General features: G+C 43.6%; 1 long non-coding RNA gene across 1 annotated transcript in view; it reads right to left on the minus strand.

The window, feature by feature from the left end:
- Window positions 1-20,701, minus strand: part of LOC141488696 (uncharacterized) — a 56,419-nt gene extending 35,718 nt beyond the window's left edge. The window contains exon 1 of the long non-coding RNA XR_012468759.1: window positions 20,321-20,701. This is a non-coding gene — a long non-coding RNA (uncharacterized LOC141488696). The remainder of the gene's footprint in view (window positions 1-20,320) is intronic.
- Window positions 20,702-21,552: the final 851 nt, after the last annotated feature.

Here is a 21,552-nt window from a genome sequence, read left to right on the forward strand (position 1 = left end):
TATATAGCACCAAATCATGACAGCGTTTCAATTTGGCAGTTTGTAAAATGAAGGGGATTGAACAAGAGAATCTTTGAGGCTCCTTTCATTTCTGAATTTATGATCCCAAGTCCATGTGAGCTGGGTAAGGCAGGAGGGTGCTGCAGCAATGATGTAGAGAATGGTGTAGAGTAGACTAGCCCACACAGGGCTTCCACCTGCCCTGCTAGTTTTGTTCAGGCTACTTTCTAACTCATCAATCAATAAACATTTATTACATACTATGCATTTAAAGACCAATTTGATATTATGGATTGCCATTTCCTTCTTCACTTCATTTGATAAATGAGAAAACCAAGACAAATGGGGTTAGGTGACTTAGCCAGGGTCACACAACTAGTAAGTGTCTGAGGCAGTATTTGAATTCATGAAGATGAATCTTGCTGACTCTAATGCTCTATCCACTGCAGCGCCACCTAGCTATCCCAAAAGCAATAATGATAAAAATATGCTAGGGATACAAAGGCAAAAAACTGAAGCTAAGAGGTCTGGACAGCCACCAGATCTAACAAGTAGCCCACTACTTTGAGCTCCTGGAAGAGGGATAGCTTTCATCCCTCTGTAGAAGCCCCATCTGCTTATTATGAGGAGGACCCAGATAGACTTTAATTAAGAGCATTATATTACTTAAAAGTTAAAAAAAGAAACACACAAAACCAATGTAAATGAAAAAAAAAAACACACCAGATGTTTAGCTCCCATTTGGAATTTGCTTTGAGAAAGTATGTACCAACCACACCCCCGTAGGGAAGCAGGCCATCCAGGCAGAGGGAGACTTTCCCAAATTACTGGAGAAAAGAAGAAAAAGTCTCCCAGCCTGGGATCTAAAAACTAATTAGGACCTGCTGGAAGATGGACCTTTCAGAACTTCTTTATTTAAAGTGGTCTAAAGAGAGAGATATTGTGTTGAATCAGGGAGAAGAACATTGAATTTGTTTGAGTTTGAATCCCAGATCTGCTACTTACCGAGCTGCCTCAGACCTGTCCCTCACCCTTCCTCAGTTTCCTCACTCCAAGTTTTCTTCAGGTCTAAATCTCTGAACCTGTGAGCACTTAGAGGCATTGGGTTCGAACCTCACTCTGGTCAATTACTAACTATGTGATTTGGGGCAAATCAACCTCTCTAGGCCTCAGTTTACTTATTCATAAAATGGATGGAAAGTACTTTAGGAACTGTCATTGTTTGAGCCTGAACCTAAGATTCTATAATGAAGCTATGGGTTCAGCATGAGCAGAGAGGACAGAGTCCCAGAAACATATGCATCAAGGATTCTGCACCTTCCTGGATCACTGGCAAGTCTTGGTTATATGCACCCAGACCCCTACATAGATACTGGGAAGGGGGGAATGGTATCAGCCTGTGGGGCATAAAAGGGGCATGGGGTGGGGTGGGGGGGATAGGAAGGGTGTAACTATCCTAAATGTAGTCTAGATATACTCAGCACTTGGGGCAACTCCACCCAACCCCATTCTCCTTCCCACAGTCATGCCCGTGCCAACCCAAACCCAGTAGGATAATAAAAGGGTTCAGTTGGACTCCACGAGGCCTTGGCTTGATGCTGTGGCTAGGACAGACCTCTGACTCACTACTCAAACCATGTTGAACTTTCTGGGAATTGTGAAGAATGCCAGGAGACCTGAATCCTATCCACCAGGGCTCCAAGGCTTTGCAATAATCTGAATGTCTCTGCCAAAAATTATCTTGCTGATAAAAAAAAATATATATTGGCTCTTAAACATCCCATGTTCCCCATTTCCCTCCCTCTCCCTGTCCTCACAAGGAAACATTTCTACAGATGTGGCTCCCTTCCCAGGGGCCAGCTTGCCCGATTTCAACAACTTTCAGGTTCCCAGGGGCTCAGGAATTATACCCATTTACAATAAAAGTTCTCTCCTCCAAGAGAGGATATTTCTCTCCCATCAAATGAGATGGAGCCTCAATCTCTCAGCTGTAGGGGAGGACCCTGATACTAAGAAGAATTTTAGACACAGATGGAAATTTCTGCAAAAGAAACTGATACAAAAGAGAAGAGAGGCTTCACTTAGCCAATGCTCCTGACTCTAATTCCAAATACTGTGGAATACAATAGAAAGATAGTTGATGTGGAGTTGAGGGGTTGGGGTCAATTGTCAGCTTTGCCACTTATCTGTGTGACCTTGGGCAAATGACAGAAGCTCTCTGAACCCCATCTATAAATTGAGGGTTGGATTAGATGATGTTTCCACCTTGAAATCTGTGATCCTTTAATGCTAAGTCTAAGAAGGAGGAGGAGGAGGAGGAAAAGAAGAGGAAAGGAAAGGAAGAGGAGATGGAGAAAAAGGGAAAGGGGAAGAAGGAAAAGAAGGGAAAGGAGAAGGAGGAGAAAAAGAAGGAAGAGAAGGGGAAGGGGAGGAGGAGGAAAAAGAAAAGAAGAGAAAGGGAAAGGATGAGAAGGGAAAGAAAGGGAAGAGAAAGGAAGAGGAGGAGAACAAGGCTAAGGAGAAGGAAAAGAAGGGGAAAGGAAAGAAAGAGAAGAAGGGAAAGAAGGGAAATGAGAAGGAGAGGGAGGAAAAGGAAAAGGGGAAGGAGAAAGAGAAGGGGAAGAAGGAGGAGGAAGAAAATGAAGGAAAAGGGAGAGGAGGAGAAACAAAGAGGAAGAGAAGGGAAAGAGGAAAGGGAATGAGAGAAGGAAAGAGAAGGAAAAGAAAAAAATGAGAAAAGCAAAGTAAAGAATGAGGAAGAGGAAGAAGAGAAAGGAAGTGAGGGTTTTTGGGGTTTGGGGCTTTTTTTTCTTTTTCTTTTTCTTTTTTTTCATTTTTGGTAAGGAGCACATCTGAGTCACGGCCTGGGAGTGGCAGGTGGGGAGGCCAGAGAACTTTGAGTCTAGGAAAGAAGACGCCTCGTGCTCGGTGAAGATGGCCCAACACAGCTAAAGCACATTCCTGTGTAGGTCAGATTTTCCCTTTCCCACAGCACAGGAAGGACTTACTTCTGATGGCATTAACGCCTTCTCACAGTGGCAGCTGGGCATCTTTGCCCACTCACACTCCCATCCCCATCCAAGTTCAGCAGCCTCTTCTCTCCTCTCCCACTGGCTTTTCTCACTTTCCCATTTCCCTTCTTACCCTTTTTCTTCCTTTCCACATTCACCTGCTGCTGTCCCCTGACAAACTGTCCCTGGTCATGAAGAGGAACATGAGGTATCTTCTGTGTGGTTCAGAACAGAAGCTGCCAACAACAAAACAGCTGGCTCCCTCTGTCCCTGTCTTTTAGTCATACAATTGAAGTTTTGCTTTTTTTTCTTTCAGGGGAAGAGAAAACTGGTTTTAGATTCTAGAATGTTGTCTTGGACCAAAGAAAGGCTCGGCAACAGAGCAGGGAAATGATGGTTTATACAGTAGTAATAATGATGCTGATGATTATTATCATTATTATATAAACAAGAACATTTAATATTAATGAAAACACAGGACTCATTACCCCAAGGCTGCTAAGGAAGATGAAAAAACTGCTAGATGTTTTTAGAATACATAACAATGTGTCAGAAACCTTCAGATATACTTTTGGAACAAACAGACCTCCTGTTATGGAGTAGATGTAAAAGTTGACAGCAAATATACTTCCTTCCTCCTTCTTATTGAGGTTTACCTCCAGAGAAAACCTATGAAATCGCTAAGAGCAGGAGTAGGAGCCAAAGGCACTCCAAGACAGACATTGGTACAAGATCAGTCAATGTTATGCAGACACCGAAACATCGAACATCGAACAAATAACTAAGGAAAATTTGTTTATGGAAACGATCAGTTTTCCAATGACGATTCAGTAGCCAGACACGCCAGAAGACGAATCCTTAAGCAACCTAGATTTAGTGGTCAATGCAGATTATGCAAAGAAACAGTAGAAACTGGGCAAAATATCGGTACAATTTGCAAAAAAAAAAAATGTTTTTTAATGCTTACCAAATACCTAACAAGACCCAACCTGATGGTCATAATTATATAATAGAAATTTGCTGCCTTTCATAAACTGACATCAAATAGCCTCAAACTTTCAACAATAAACTGTATTGAAACAGAGCATTATCTTAGAAAAGTTTCTCATAATCAATGTAATGCTGATGAAAACATTCAAAATATGGACTTAGAAGAGATCAAAACCAAAAGTGGGAAAAATTGTATCCCACCATCTTGTCTACTTTAATGTAGCTGGCCTGAACTTTCATTAAGTCATCAAAGTGAGCTTATATCCCAATATTTGTACCCTATTATAAAAAGTAGTCATTGTTTTCTCTTGGGTAGTTATGTGAAAAACATGTAATATCTTTCTTAAATTGCGTTAGTAACCTGTGCTGGCACCATGTCCACCTGAAGCTCATTAGACAAGCACAGTGGATAGAACATTGGACTTGGAATCAGGGAGACCTAGGTTCAACTCCAGCTCAGACACTAGCTGTGGTGACCCTGGGCAAGTCTCTTGATCTTGTTTGCCTCAGTTTCCTCAACTGTAAGATGAACTGGAGAAGGAAATCGCAAACCACTTCAGTATCTTTTGCCAAGAAAAGCTCAAATGAGATCACAAGGAGTCAGACACGACTGAAGAACAATAACAAAATGGGGATAATGGGGAGTTGTGAGGATCAAATGAGATAATTATGTAAAATGCTTTGCAAATGCTGGCTATTTTATTATTATTCTTAAATAATAACAAGCAACATTTTTGCTTTAAGGTTGGCAAAGCTATCTATTTATCGTTGCACTTGAATGCATTATAGCCCTTGTTCTCCTGTCAGATTTATGTCTCGGTTGAGTTGGCTTTAGAGGCTCTGGAGGATTGTGAAAGTTCAGTCTTTAAAAATTCAGACTTGTGATTTCATCCATGCCAGGAACCCTCCCAGTGTGGAAACTCCTTCTACCCATCCAGATTGGCAATCCATTGGGAAATTGATAGTCTGGGAGAGTTGCCTGGGACACTAAAAGTATAAGTGGCTTGCCAATGGCCACACTACTGGTAGGAAAACAATTCTTTGCAACTCTCTGGTTGGGCCTCTCTATCCACAATGCCACTACTAAGATTACTATTTTAAAAAAAAGTCATTGGTGTCATTAATAAAACAAATTACTGACAAACTAAATGCTTTTGCTTCAATATTATTTTGAAGAATACAGATCAAGTAAAATCAATATTGAAATGATTAAGTGACTTTCTTTGTCTGGAAGAATAGGAATCAAATCAGACAAAAACAGTACACTTTTCCTCTTACATTCATCTCCCACAAGGAGAATAACCTGGCTCCTCTGTCCTGTTTACTGTCTCTTCCCAAGAAAACCCTAAGTTATCACATAATGTAAAGGAGTTGGACTAGATTTAGATGCTTCCAACTCTCAATACAAAATGGGTAGTCAATGAACTGGGAAGGGACAGGGGCAGAAAAAGTCTTATTACATATTGCTTCTTACTCCTGGGCCTTCTTTGGGTCCTAAGCAACAATGACCGAAAACAAGTTCCCTTTCATCAAAAAATCTTAACAATCCATTAAAAAAATGTTTGAATTGGCCCAGGGTTCTAATTATAACAAGGCTTATATAAGTGGGTCAAAGTTACATCCCTACCAGAGTTTCTTCAGAAAAGAATCAAGTATTCACAAAGGAAAAAAAAAATAAGGCAAAACCCAATTGTAATATTTGAAATATTGTACAAAGATCACTGTTAAAAAAATTATGTGATACTAATGGATACTAAATGACAAAGTGACATAACTGAAAAATGATTAAACCACAATGTATAAGGAGATGATTCTTTATGCCTTTGACATATACTGTTCACTCTGCATTAACTCGGGCAAGGCAAAAAATATGAAGAGATTTTTTTTCAAGATGTCTGAGGGTCTTTTTTTTTCCCCCCAATAAATAAAACATTTCAACAATCTGAAATCTCAAACTCTCTTTCTTAATACACAACTATTTTGGATGTGCATGGCTCCTAAAAAAAAAAGATCCCTTTAGTGACAGAGATTTCTAAACCCAGAATTGGGAAAGAGTTTTTTCATACTGCTCTGGAGAGCTCTGACTTGCTTAGAATTGGATAGGTTTCTGGAGAGAAATTTAGCTTGGTCTGGTTTTTTCCTTTCCTTTTCCTTTTCTTCCCTCCCTCCTTCCTTCCTTCTTTTTTCCTTCTTCCTTCCTTTCTCTGTATGTTCAATATGACACAGTGTCTGGCACATACTCATATTTAATAACAGCTAATTGACTAGCTAAAAGAATCAAACAAATACATTTCTCAAAACTCATTTCTCAAAATTCCATCATTCTGATGGAATTATCCCTTAAAAAGAGGATTCTAGCTCTACAGGAGGAAGAGACCTCAGAGGCCATCTAATCCAAAGGTTCTTAACCTGGGACCCACGAACTATGTAAAAAATATTTTTATAATTACTTCAATATAATTAGTTTCCCTTGTAATCCTACATATCTTATTTAATGCATTAAAAATATTATTCTGAAAGAGAGTTCATGGACTTTTTATAAGACTGATACAAAAGATTAAGAATCTTTAAACTAATTGAACTCTCATTTTACAGTTCAGAAACTCAGAGCAGACAAGTTAAGTGATTTATCCAAGGTCTTCCAGAGAATGAGGGTCCAAGAGGAATGTGAACCCAGGAAAATCTCCCCCTCCTCCTCTTTTAGAGGAGGAAATGGACATGGGATTTCCTAAGCAGAAGATATGAATCTCTGATTGCCCAAAGCATGACTTTGAGAATTCTGTTTATGAGGACCCACTCTTTCAAGTCAGTAATTCATCCCCCAAAGAGATCTGAAACCAACCCAGCTAACCAAACTCTTGCAAGGAAGTGAGGGCTGTCTATGTATTCCTAAGCTAAATTTAGTCCTGGTTCTGATGCTCTGTAATTCTAATCTCAATTTACCACTGAGGGCTGCAACAGGCCACACTCAAAGAGAGAATTTTCTCCAGGCCAGTTTTCAGCCTTGGTGGCACAAGCTTACAGAGCCTGTAAGAGACTTCTCTATGTTCTTTACTAAAGACAGGTAGGAAGTAGAATTCTACCAGGATTATCTCTAGAACCTTCACTGTACTTAAATACTGTATAATGACATTTCTTTTTCTTTCTTTTTTTAAAAATAAATACCAAGGGGCAGTTAGACAATGGGGTTAAGTGACTTGCCCAAGGTCATAAAGCTAAATAATTATTGTGTCTGAGACTGGACTTGAATTGGAATCCAATCTCAGACACAATAATTACCTAGCTTTATGACCTTGGGCAAGTTACTTAACCCCATTATCTCACAAAAACCTTAAAAAAAAAAAACCAAACAGATACCAAAAGGAAATTGGTATAGATGTCTAATCTGGATCATGGACCTGTTCATATTCTAATCTCTGCCTGCCAGTGAGACTGCCTCCTTCCTTCTGGAGGCTGGTAGATTAGGATCACTCAGTTTTCCTTTCTGGTGTCCTTTGAGTCTCTCTCAGTGCTGAGCCAAAAAATCAGTATTTTAAAATACCAAACCAGAAAGTTCTCCAAAAAATATATTTCCTGTTATTTTCTTTTGGTCTTGAAAAGCATTGCACTATAAAGGAAAGCATGGGAAGATTTATATGAACTGATGCAAAGTGAAGTCATAAACTGAGCCAAGAAAACAATCTAGTCAATCATCGAAAGAATGGAAATGGAAAGAACTGTAACATGGAGACTAAGCTTGACCCAGAAGAGGAGAAAGAAGAAAGTACATCTCTCCTTTCTTTGTAGAGGTGAGAATCTATGGGTGTAGAATACTGCATATACTGTCTAACATCACTTAATTTTACTGCATTCCTTTTCCCTTTATTCTTGGTTAGAAGAGACGGCTCTGTGGTGGAAGGGAGAACTATATTGAAAGTGATATAAAAACAGAAGATATAATTTTTGAAATTTAAAATATATACATTATATATCAAATAAAATATATTAACATTTAATACATTTATATATTTGTTACATATATAAATTAATAAATTTAATAAATAAAAAAGATATTTTAAAGAAAAATACTGCCCTTCACTGGATATGGTTTAGTAAAAATCTCGACTGGGCAGCTTCAACTTGCTGAACTAGTAATGGGATTATGTGAATAATTCTGATAAATAAAATAAAATGTTATTTTCTATCTAAGGGATAAAATTGTCATAAGATGATTTCTATTGAGGCAAAGGCTTATGAACCTCATTTCTTGCCCAATCCTGGCTCCTCTAGGGAGTGGTTTGGTCTTTCCAGGCAAGACAGCGCACAGCCTCACAATCTCTGGCCCAAAGAGCTCTCTAAGGAGAGTTTGTCAAAACTTGTTTGACTGGAACACATTCCATCCAGCTGCCAAGAAGGGAGACTTCTCAGTGTGCCTAGGGTCGTGTCCCATGGCCACCCCTCAGATTCAATTGCTAGGATCACAATTTGAGATCTCAGGCCTAGTTTCCCCCCATAAGAAGTTGTCCCTTTCTCTTTTCTCTGCTATCCCCTGTCTTAATTCAAAAGTAGAATTCCCTTGAAGATATTGTTAATTTGCATTAAAAGCTAATACTATGAATTGGAACTCTGGCATGGTAGATAAAGAACTTGCCTTGGAGTCAGAAGATCTGGGTTCAAATTCTGAAAATCCCTACTTAACTTCTCAGTATACCTAGACAACGTGTGTGTGTGTGTGTGTGTGTGTGTGTGTGTGTGTGTGTGTGTGTGAAAGAGAGAGAGAGAGAGAGAGAGAGAGAGAGAGAGAGAACATTAAGTTCTTACTGAGTACTAGTCATTGAAACTTTAAAACACAAAATGGACCCAAAGTTTTGGTTATTTCCTCAGCAAGAGCTTCCTACTTCAATTAAATCATATCTAATCTAAAATAAACAATTTATTTTTCAGTGCCATAGGATTGCCAGTCTCTTCTTACTCTCCCTGACCCCAAATATACAACACAGTTGGCAGGATGGTACAGTATAAGGTTCCTAACCAAGGGTCCATAAACTTGTGGGATTTTAAAAATATTTTGATAACTATATTTCAGTATAACTTCCTTTATAATCTCTGAATTTTATATATTTAAGAACATTATTCTGAGTAGGGAACTGAGTTGGGGAAGGGGGAAGAAATATATAATACAGAAAAGATTAGGAACCCCTGGTCTACTAGAAAGAATGCTGGAGTCAGAGAAAGAGGATGTGTGTTCAAATTCTGTCCCTACCACTTAATAAGTTTGGTCTTAGCCAAGTTGCTCCCTTTCTGGGGCTGATTTCTCTATTAAATGGGGGCTGAACCAAAGGAACTCGAAAGTTCTTTCTTAGGACCCTACTCTGCTAGCTCATCCTGACCCCTCTGTGTCCTCGGAAGGTGTGGCAAAGCATCCAGGGCCTGTCTGGGAAAGATGCCACTTCTCCCTGTATATTAATACTCAGCAATCCTTCAGTGGCTAAACAGGATAAGAATAAATACTGTATAAGACCAACTAGGAAAGAACAATAGAGAATCTTTTGCCCAGGTTCTCACTCCCTCCCCACCCTAAACAGCCCTCGTCACCTACATATACCCCAAGAATTTCCCTGGCTATTTAATTTTGAAAGAGGGATGTTTAGAATATACAAAATCTCCGGTCCTGAGTATTTAATTTCCCCTGCAAAAGCAATAGTAAAAATACTCATTTCCTTTGTTAAAAAGCATAAAGATATTGTGAATTGTGATAACTTTTCATGACTCCTTTTGGGGTTTCCTTGGCAAAGATAATGCAGGCATTCACCATTTCTTTTTTTGGCTCATTATGCCAATGGAGAAATGAGGTGAAGTGACTTGACCAGGATCACATATCAGTATGCATCTAAGGCTGGATTCGAACTCAGGAAGATGAGTTTTCTTGATTTCAGACCTAGCACTCTCTCTCTCTCTCTCTCTCTCTCTCTCTCTCTCTCTCTCTCTCCCTCCTACACCACCCAACTGCCCACAATAGAGCATGTACTGTGAGAGAATTGGATTTAGGAAAATTAGTTTTGTCTTGACTCTACCATTTTTTTTTGGCAAGGCAATGGGGTTAAGTGACTTGCCTAAGGTCATGCAGCTAGGTAGTTATTATGTGTCTGAGGTCAGATTTGAACTCTGGTCCTCCTGACTCCAGGGCCAGTGCTCTATCCACTGTGCCACCTAGCTGCTCCCCTACCATGAGCTTTCTATGTGACCAAGTAAAATTCTCTTAATTTCAGTTTTCTCCTTTTTAAAATGGACTGTGAGAGAGATGGGCATGACAGTTTCAAGGTCCCTTCCACCAGCAAAATCAGATTTCTGTGGCTCTCAATAGTTTTCAAAATTAGAAATCTTTCACCAAGGCATGTTTCTGGAGGGACTTTCTGATTAAGAAAATCTTTCCTGAAGTATAAGAAAAAACAAAAAAACCCCAACTTCTTAGAACCCTTCAAACATTTTTCCTCTTCTTACATGGAGCATCTTTATGGGTACCAGGGAGGTTGGGGGATTTTTCTTTTTTTAAGCTTCTTGTTCACTGACTTCTGGCTGATTATGAGGCGAGCTATCCTATTACCCAAATATGAAGTTATTTTTTCCTCTCCCCTGTATTGGGTTTTTCTGAGGAGGCCAGGTGCAAACAACAAATCTTACACCAATGTGACAACACTGGCCCGAGTTCAGGGTTCCATGGTGGTGGGGCTTATTTCTGCAGAGGAAGGCCAGCCACTGGCATTCTAGAAGGTTATAAAGATCAGGGTTCAGTTTGGGATCCCAATGTTCGGGTGCTGTGTAATCTCAGAGAGGTCATTTGAGAAAACTGAGTCTAAGAGGGGTTAACTGTCTAGGGTCACCCAGTTACTATCCAAGGCTGCCTATTAACCCTATCTGCTGCCTTCTATCCATTAAATGACAACAATAATAATGATTTATTATACCATTACTTATATAATAATTATTATCAATTATTTTAGTTCATATTATATCATCTTTACATTAAAATAAAGCATTCTTTTGTGTTTTCACAAGGCAATGGGATTAAGTGACTTGCCCAAAGTCACCCAGCTAATTATGTATTAAGTGAAGTCAAATTTGAACTCAGGTCCTCCTGACTCCAGGGCCAGTGTTCTGTTCACTACACCACCTACCTGACCCTAAATAGAGCATTCTTATCGAAAGATCAGGGCTCATTTCTGGGTTCTAATTTTCACTTCAGTGAAAAATTGAGGTAAGTGGAAGTTAATTGATTTATTCAAGGTCACATAGCTAGAAAGTATTTAAGACAGGATTCAAATTCAGGTCTTTCAGATATCAAGTCAAACTCTCCGAAACTCAACTGCATGATGTCCCACCTCACAGGGCTGCCAAGAGGATTATATCTGATTGTGCCTTTAAAATGACTTTAGTTTCTAACTATAGAGCCATGAGCTGCTAAGCTATGCCTGGGGAATCTCAGACTTTAAACCAGGATCCTTTGGGAATATTATTTTAACATAGGTCAAAGGCAAAGAATATGAGATGATTTCTAAGACTCCTCCCAGATCTCAAGCCCAGATCTTATGAACTCCAGGTCCCAGTGAAGAGAAAAATCTGTCTTATCTGCTTGAATCCACTAAGGTGAATAGGTCTGACTCCCCAGCCCATGCTCACCCTACATCCCACCCAGAGTGGAATGAAGGCAAGGCTTTTTTTCATGAGAATAACCCACAAACCCAGGAAGGAATAAAATAACACATCCTTCCATCATGATAGCAGAGCCCTAACTAGGATTAAATTCATTTTGGGGAGCTGAGGGGTTAACTCAGAGACATTTCAAATGGATGGGGCAACACTACCTGGAGAGGAGCATTCTGTCCCTCCAAGCCACATACTTCTAGGAGGAGGACGAGGGATGTAGGGTCACATGATGACAGAATCCGAAAGGCAGCAGCCAACCCTAGGAGGTTATCCCAGGTAGCATGGACCTTCAAGGAGGAAGAATCCAGGCCTTCCCAAGAGTGGTGCTTCAGCCAAGCCCCAAATTCTCAGCCCCTCTTTTTGCTCTGTGATTCCAACCTCAGAATACCTCCCCAACCAGCATCCTGCATCTCCCAACCTCCAAAGTCTGAACATCCTCTGTGATCCCCAGGGTCACTCCCATCACAGGTTTCAGCAGACATTTACCAATTTCAAGCGGCCAATAGAGGAAGGAAAGATCTAGATATTCTACAGTGGTGATAAACGTCCAAGTCTAGAAGTAGCAAGGGGACCCCCATGCCCGCCTGTCCTGGGGTTCTTTTCTGAAGCTAGTACAGCCACATCTGAAGCCCTGGGTAGGAATGTCCAGTAGAGACTACAGATTAAGCTTCTCACAGTCGCCAGATGGCAAGGAGAAGGACAAAAATTCAACTAGTGGGGGACCAGGGTACAGTTGAGAGGGAAGACAAGGATGCAGACTCTCTCAAAAGGGTGTATTCTCACACTCGCACACACATACACAATGTTGTTTGGATATACCCCCCAATTATTCAGTGCCTATCATGCTGAACTTGGAACCTGGAAGATCTGAGTTCAAATTCAGACTCTGACACTTAATAGCTGGGTGAGTCCCCAGGGCAAAACATTTGCCTGCTGTTTGTCTCTATTCCTCATCTGTAAAATGGGAACAATCACATTAAAAAACCCTAAACTTCCCAGCATTGGTAAGAGAACCAAATAAAGTAATATCTACAAAGAATTTTGCAAATATTAAAAGCACTACAGAATGAAGAGCTATTTTATTTTTTTAGTTTTTGCAAAGCAATGGGGTTAAGTGGCTTGCCCAAGGCCACACAGCCAGGTCATTATGAACTGTCTGAAGCTGGATTTGAACTCAGGTCCTCCTGACTCCAGGGTGGGTGCTCTATCCACTGTACCACCTAGACGCCCCTAAGAGCTATTATTATTCATCCATATAAATGCTAGTGTTTATCTACACAGTGTATTTAAGTTTACAAAACACTTTCTAGGCCCCCCGCAAATACAAAAAAAAACCCCATGCTTGTTTGTTGGCATTTATTAATAATAAAAAAAAAACCTTTCGAAGGGAGAAAATTGCCAGACATTTGGGAAGTAATTTATTTGAAACAACTTAGGAGCCAGGGGAGAATCAATGCCATTTTACAGCTCATGAAGGTTAACTAGGCAATAATTCAGGTTAATGCACAAAGTCGGACCTAACTTCAAGCCTACAATGTCTAATGTACTGTTTTGTCCCAGAACTCCAATCAACTGACTGACTACAGAATGGAAGCTCCTCTGGTTTTCTGCTCTAGGGTTTGAGGGGGTTGGTGGAGATGGCCCCAAAGTGCCTACCCCAACTCCTGTTTTAGCTGGTCTATTTGGATTTGAATGAAGTCTGCTATCACTCAAAAGAAATTGCTGACTCTGGGGGAATGGAGTGGGGGAGAGGGAGAGGGAGAGGAGAATCTATGGTGCAATTTTTCAAGATATTCTGTTGCAAGTTCAAAGGCAGGAGAATGTGTCCAAGCTTGTTGAGATGAGCTGGCCTCCTCCCTTCATGCACTATTTTGACCTCAATTTTGAATGCACCTGTCTCCATGTACAACCCCTTAGGAGCTAACCAGGATGCATCAATTTTGTGACAGGCTGTCCCCGAGAGCAAGAAAGAACATACAGTACAACACCTAGTAACCTGGATACTCTACCTATCAATCACCAAGCATTTATTAAGCTCCTATTGTCTACCAGCTGCAGTGTTAGATTTTCAAGATTAAAGACAAAAAGAAACAAATTCTGCCCTAGAGAAGCTCCTGCTAATGTGTCCAGAAACAGTCTAGTAAAATGGACTCAGTTTATAATCTGGCTCCCTGACTCTCCCATACAACTCCTATGTGACTATAGGTAATTGCTTCTCTTTTCTGAATTTCCACTCTCCTCTACCCTCATAAAGTGGCAGCATTACTAATACTGTTTTCACCTTACACTGGGTTTGCTTTAAGGATCAAATGAGATGATATGGCAGTGAGGAGGGCTCCAAGGACCTGTGTTCAAATGCTGCATCTACTCTTTTTGACCTATGTAATCTTGGGCACCATGGTGGGCTTCTGTTTTCTACTCTGTAAAATGAAAAATGTTTTCTACTCTGAAAAATGAAAATAGACCAGATGCCCTAGGGAAGAGAGAGTCCTCCTAGCTCTCAGTATGCATGTATGTTTGTAAAGTTCTTCTTCATATCTGATACATCCGTATATACCAAAGATGTATAAAAACCCAGAGCCCAGAAAATATGCCTTTCTCCTCTAGCCTAAGGGAAAATAAGAAAAAAATCCTTCTGGAAAATGGGCTGATGCAGAGATGAAAAAATGCACCACTTTTTTTTTTTCTTGGCAAAGGTGTAAGATTATGTGTGTGGAATATTATATAGAGGTTTTGGTTTCAAAGGACCTGGGTTCAAATTCTGCCTTTGATGCTCACTACCTGTGTGACCTTGGACAATTATTTAACCTCCCTTGAATCTCCAGATCTTAATTTCTAAAAGAAGACAAGGTTTAAAATAGATCAAATTTTCTAGACCTTAACTTTTTAAAGACTTCAATAACTGTAATTCGCTATCATTGCTTCCTTTGTAATCCTATATATTTATTTTATGCATTTGAGAACATGGGATCCATAGGCTTACACAAACTTCTGCACTAAATGACCTCTGAGGTCCCTTCTACCTCCTGTTTAGATCTGCAATCCTAGGATCCTCCTGTCTAACTAACCCAGTCAATGTGTCAGTTTTGCCAAATGTCTCCTTTTCCCCCTCTTATTTTTGAAATCTCTTGTTATAAGGGAGAGGTCACTGGATGAGCAAGAGGGTAACAGATATATTTGGAAAGGAAAATGATGCAAAAATAAATGGTATCATGATTTAAAAAAAAAACACTTTTAAGGCTATGAACTGATTCCTTCTCTTTAGGAAGGACCATATCAAAGAATGGCATTTCAACTGTGTTAAAGGACCAAGGCCAACCAAATATTTACCAACTCTTTCAGAAAACCTCAGCTCAACAATATAATAAATGCCTGACAAAAGTCATGATCCATGGGAGAAAGGGTCAACTCGTCGCAACACAAAACAAGCCAGCTCTTCTACTGGGTCTGTGGCCAAAGCTCTCTGACCACCACCCCCATGCCCCCAAGAAAGCTGGCTCTGCACAGAAGAAGAGGGCCAAAGGTTCCAAAATAAAAACCAAACACAGAGGCAGGTTATGCAAAGGAGACGGTGGCAGCAGAACACCAGGGCCTGAAGCAAGCTCAAGAGGACAGTTGCTATCAGTTAAAACAAACTCTTCTCTTCCAGGGTTTTCTTCCTACAGTTAGTTATCTTCCAGTTGCTTGGGTGGGGTGAGAATTGAATGAAAACCTCACAGGAATCTTACTTGCCATTCTAATTTTGTTAGTTCAAACTCTATCCCAAATGAGAGTCTTCTTTCTTTGAAATAAAAAAAAAAGGCAGAAGGATGAAGTTAACTATTCACCAAGTTAGAATTTACTTAAGAGTTGACCGAATTTTTCTAAAGAGTTGGCAGATTATAGAAGCCAACTTGAATCTGGCGAGTCCCCCTTCAGGCTCTTGGGGGTATATATGCAATTAAAATATTTTTGCAAATGCTTGGGATATATGCAAGTAAAATATTCTCCGTGGCATTTCCACTACCAATTTTGGGGGGCTTGGGGTTAGAATCACACTCCCTTAGGTCAGTCATTCTATTCCATTCCATAGGCAGAGTACCCATTGCCAGCCATGGGCTATGGGATGGACAATCCTGCAGCTGGTTTGTGCTAAGGAAAACACAATAAGGAAACCCAATCCCTCACTTCCTCCAAGAAAACAACAGTAAGTCATTTCCTAAAAATCCCTAAGCTGTTGACCAGCCCCAGACACTCATAGTGGAAGAAGGGGGCAGGGGCAGAAATAGTTTGCCAGAGCAGACTTCTGAAGTTCAGATCCCACATCCCAAACTCTCCCAGCCTCCAGAGCTGCCTGGGCTGAGCTTGGGCACAGAACAAAGCCTAGCTTTGGAAATGTTGATTTATATCCAGCCACTGCCTCCTGCCTCCCCTCTCCCTTCAGAGGATGCAAATATTCTCTTATGCCTCTTTTTTCAGCCAGATCTCTCATTGCCCCTACCCCACTGTCTATATCATTTTATCTAAAGAAGCTTTATAGGCATTCTGTATGTGGCAACACTCCAACACTACATATACTTTGATGATTTCATTTAATTTTAAAAAATGAATGGAGAAGGGAGGAGAAAAGCAGAGAAAGTTGGTGGGAGGGGCAATTGAGTATGACCTCATAGAATCTCAGAAAGTCATCTAACTTAATACCCTCATTTGACAGATAGGGAAACTGAGGTTCAGTTCAAAGGGAACCTATAATTGGGTAAAAAAGGCATTTCCTTTAATTAGGGGTAAATCCTCTAATGGAATCTCCTACCATGAAATTTTTTTTAAACCTCTCTTTAGGATTTTCAATTTGTTGAGGTGGTTCAAAAAACAACAGGGGCGACTAGGTGGTGCAGTGGAAAAAACACCAGCCCTGGAGCCCTGGGTTCAAATCCAGTCTGGGACACTTGATAATGACCTAGCTGTGTGGCCTTGGGCAAGCCACTGAACCCCATTTGCCTTGCAAAAAAACCCTAAAAACAAACAACAACACAACAACACAACAACAAAGACCAAAGTAATGTGTCTCCCATCTATCCCCTCCCCTCCCCCTGCTTCTAAGCCTCATCTATGAAATGGGCACAAATACTACTTATATTACCTACCTCACATGATTCTTGGGGGGAAAATACACTTTAATGTATTATAGAAACGCAAGTTATATCGCAAATACTTTAGCCCTAGTTCATGTTTGGTGAGTTTTGTTGAAATGCCTTTTCCTCCACCTCCCCCACTTTCATTGCTACGAGGGATAGGGAAGGGTGGGAAGAAAGATATTTGGGAAAATAGAGTGATGTAAAAACATGATAGCTCTTTAGGGATAGACACTTTCATTTTTGTCTTCCTTTCCCCAGTGACTAGTCTCATAGTTGGAACTTCTAAAGACATGTTTATTGATTGATGAGTCCCATATTATTAGGATAAAGAAAGTTCATTTAGTTCTTTCGTTGATTGAGATATAAAGACTACTATGATTTCCTTCTTAAAGAAGGATTCAAATACTAGTTTTGGTGGGATAGGGGAAGGATTCCCCCTAACCTGGAGAGTTCTGGATGAGGCAAACCCCTCCACTGTAGCGGATCTGAACCTTATAGCTAAGGTATAGTTTCAGAAATGGCCTTAGACAGTTAAATGGTTAAGTAACTTGGCCAAGGTGAAAGAGCCAAACCAGATATGCGTGAGTCAGGACTTGTCAGAGCTAGTCTTTCTGACCCCAGCCTGGTCTCCTCTCACTGGGCTTCACTGTCTCACAATCACTAAGGAGGCAGGAGAACTTTCTACCGATGGCTTCAATTTATCAGAAATTCACCTAAAGCTGAGATAAATTTTACAAGGATGACTTGGGAACTTTTTAATGGAAAAGGCCAAGGCTCCATATGTCATCATTTGTGTTCTGCCCCAGAAACGTGGCTCTTTGAAGTAGAAGACATGGGGAAAACTCCAAGAGGTTTTCCAAGGGGAAGAAAAATTCCAAAAGAAACTTTAGAAGAAGTCTACCTAGATTCAGAAAGGAATCTTTCTTCTACTTTTCCGTGGACACCTCCTTAGAATCTAGTAAGTGTGGGCAGCCAGGTGGCATAAATTAAGCTAGAGCACTGGCCCTGGACTCAGGAGGACCTGAGTTCAAATCCAACTACAAGACACTTGATATTTACCAGTTATATGATCTTGGGCAAGTCACTTAACCTCCATTGCTTTGCAAAAACCAAAAAAAACCCAAACCAAACCAAAAACCCCCAAATGGGTCATCTAGCAAGTGAAATATTAATCAAAAGATTATAGATTTAAAGCTTCAAGGCACTTCTCATTTCACAAAACTAAGGTTCACTGAAAGGGGGAAGTGATTTGTTCCCATTCACCCACTTATTATGTGAATGAGTTGTATTTTGAATCCAGGACTTCTGACTCTGAAGTTGGGGTTTGTGCTAGCCTTGTTCCCTCCTTAATCAGTTCTAGTTGGATAATCAAAACTCATCTTCCTCTTATCTCTTCTGGATAAATGATTTTCATCTAATTTTCCAAAGTGAATGCCAGTAGCAAACAGCTTAACTTTCAACTCACAGAAAGACCCTCTTGGTCTGTCGTTCACATTCCAGATCATTCCATGCCTTGAGACTCTTTAACAAAGTGAACCTCTGTGAATTCCCTAACAGTCTGTCTATATATGCAATCCATAGCCTGACAAAAATCTACAGTGGGGTAAAGGAAAAAAAAAAAGCAAAGGATAGGGGGCAGTTAGAGGGAGCAGGAGGACCTGATTTCAAATCCAGCCTCAGACACTTAATACTTAGTGGTGTGACCTTGGGCAAGTCACTTAACCCCATTGCCTTGCAAAAAAAAACCAAAAAAAGATAAAAAAAAGAACAGAGGACAAAAGTTGATTATAAGGAAGGGTACTACCTCAGCTGTACCCCATCCCTCCCAACACTCCCATTCCCAGGAGGCTACCAGCAATGTGCACACAGTAGGCACTTAATGTTTATTGATTGACTGACAGTCAATAGAACACTAGACTTTCAGGCTTAGCTTTGGACTTCAGCTCTGCTTCTTACTAGCTGGAATGTTGGACAAATTACTCACTCTCTCTCTCTGTACCTCAGTTTCCTTATGGGTAAATTGGGATATTGGTAATACACCTGACAGGCTTGCTGATAAAATAAGAAAAAGTATTAAAGAAGTTTCAACTGTTATAATTATTAAATGGCGATCCATCATCCCTTCCAGGCGCGTTCGGAAGAATGTTTTGGAGGATTCTATAAAGGTGAACTATTTCTGTTAACCACACTAGGATAACAACCCCTTGGAGCTCCTTCCAACATAAAAGTTCGTCCAGTCCTTTGGATCTGTGCAAAAAACTCAGCTTCAAAGGAGGCTGGGGGGGGGGGGGGGGGCTGCCTCTTGTCTCTGGAAAAGGCCCCCGAATCCTGGAACTTTGTTTTCTCCTCTAGGAAAATATTGTCTGCTGGTGCTCTGTCAGATCTCCCCCTCCCCCCTCTCCCCAATCGCCCCTATGCTGACCAAACTCCTTCCCTAATGGGAGAAACAGAGGCAAGTCCACAAAAGGAGAGAAGGCGTTGGGGGCTGGCCCCAAGTCCCTCAAAATTAGAGCCGAGTCCGGCCACTGAGACGGAACGTTGTACCGAGCAGGCCTACTGTAATGGCATTTCGATTTTGCCTCAGCTGCCACTAGGACCTATTTTATTTGGGAGGTGGATTTGCGAGTTGCCTAAGTATTATTCAAAGAGCCTCAAGTTCTCGGGGGGGGGGGGCGAGTTACCCTTCCGCTCATCATTTAACGGCCCCGCCCCCCCCCAAGCTGTCCCCTGCCTCCTCTCTGCCCTATTCAGGTTGGGGGAGGCGATAGGCAGCCGCTGTGGACCCCCAGGCCTCTCCCCCCTCCCCCAGGATTAGAGCTTTGGAGTGGGAGAAAGAGGAGGAGAGGGAGGGAAAGAAGGGGGGGGGGGGGCGCAGGTTCTTGGGAGCCGAGAACTGGGACTTTGTAGGCCAGTTGAACTGACACCCTCATCTCGCCCGCAAAGACCCAGGCCTCAACTCCCATCCTCCCCCGGGATCCAGGGGTGCAAGGGTGGAGATGGGGGGTGACGGGGATCCCGAAGAATGGCAGCCCTGGCTTTCTAGCCCGGAGATTTCCTGTGAGTGGCCACTGCCCCGTCCTGCCCTGCCCCACCCCCAGCTAAGAAAATGCGCCCAAGAAACTAAAGGAGGTCCGGGTTCTGCCAGGCGGGCCGGGCTCGGCCCCCGGGGGTCCACAGCGCTGGGTGGTCAAAGGCTTAGACCGGGGTGGCTACCAACCTCCCCCGAGGCCAAGGCATTCGGAACTTTCGAGTCCGGGGCGGGGGGGGGGGGGGGGGGGGGGGGCTGTTCCCTCCAGACTTGTTCAGGGCCGGCGAGGGGGAGGAAAACAAGGGCAGACCCCCCCCCCACCCTGGGGTGCAGCCCCAGAGCTGCCCTCGGGAGCAAGCCAGGTGTGCCACCCTCCCGGGTCCCACGAACGCCTGGGGGGGGGGGGGGCTTTGCAAAAAGGCAATCCACGGGTGGGGGAGGCTGGAGGGGAGGAAGGTCCAGCGCGTGGCGGCGCATCCAGACGCCCCCGTTACCTGCCCGCGGCTCCGGCGTGGACGGCGTCCCCAGGTCCGGTCCCGTCCCGTCGGACCGGCGCTTCTCTCCCACCCGGAGACTGAGGCAAGATCTGCTGGGGGGGACCCCGGTGCAGTGCCGGGGTTCTGCCCCTGCGCCCCAGTGGGGGAGTCCCCGAGGGCGCCCCCGCCCTGCTGTGGGAGGGCACCTGAAGCACCTCCTTCCCGGGGGGCCAGCGCAGGCTGGGGGCCAAGAGAGAGGAAGATGAAGATGGGGTGGGGGGAGGAGAGGTCCCCGGAAAGTTTGGGGACCGACTGGCCGTGGGGCAGTTCTGCTCTCTTTCGCCTTCTCCACGTGTGGGTGACTCATCGGGCTCTCGGGGCCCGGCCCGGCCGGACCAGGCTGGCCCGCCCGCCCGCGCCTCCTCCCCGGCCTCTGTGCCTGGGCTGCGCCAGCTCCGCCCTCCTCCTCCTCCTCCTCCTCCTCCTCCTCCTCCTCCTCCTCCCCCTCCCCCTTCCCCGGCCCACCCCCACCTCTCGGGCCGGCTCCCCTCCGCCTCTCCGGGCGGGGGGCTGCCCGCAGGCCCCCTCCCCGCCCCCTCCGCGGCCAGACTTGGAGGGAGCTCCCCGACGGGAAGCGCAGGAGTTTGCGAGCGCCTCGCCCGTCCCCCGGAGCCCTCCCTGCCTGCCCCCCGCGGCCGGGCGCCCCCCTCTCCCGCTCCAGCCAGCGCCCGCTCCTTCGGCTCGGCCCGAGCGCGGACTCGGGGGGCCCCCTGCTGGAGGACGGCGCCCCTGCGCCCTCCTCCCCCTCCCCACCTGCCGGCCGGCCTCTGCAGCCCCGGAGGGTCCCGCCAGACCCTGGGGCGCGGGGGCCGGGCCTGGCTCTCCTCCTTGCCCCCGGTCTTCCCGTCCCCCCTTAAGCACCCGGCTTCCCGGGACGCGGCTGTTGGGAGGACAGTTGAAACCCGAGGCTCCGGCCCCCCTCCGACACCGACTTGGCTCCGCGAGCTCGGGCCGGGCCGTCCTGGGTTCTCCGTGTCGGTGAGACGGGGCCGGGGCCCCTCGGGCTCCCGTGGCACCCCAACGTTGGAGCCCGGCGCCGGCCGTAGAACGGCCCGCGGACACGGCAACCGCCCGGAGGGTGGGCTCGGAACGAGGACCGTGTGGGCAAGAAGCGCCGTGTCCAGCCCGAGCCGCAGCTGCTGTCCAACGTTCTGTTTCAATGTCCCTCCGTCTGCACCCCGAGAGGGGCA

Source organism: Macrotis lagotis, chromosome 5, assembly GCF_037893015.1.
Source record: "Macrotis lagotis isolate mMagLag1 chromosome 5, bilby.v1.9.chrom.fasta, whole genome shotgun sequence".
NCBI classification, from domain to species: domain Eukaryota; kingdom Metazoa; phylum Chordata; class Mammalia; order Peramelemorphia; family Peramelidae; genus Macrotis; species Macrotis lagotis.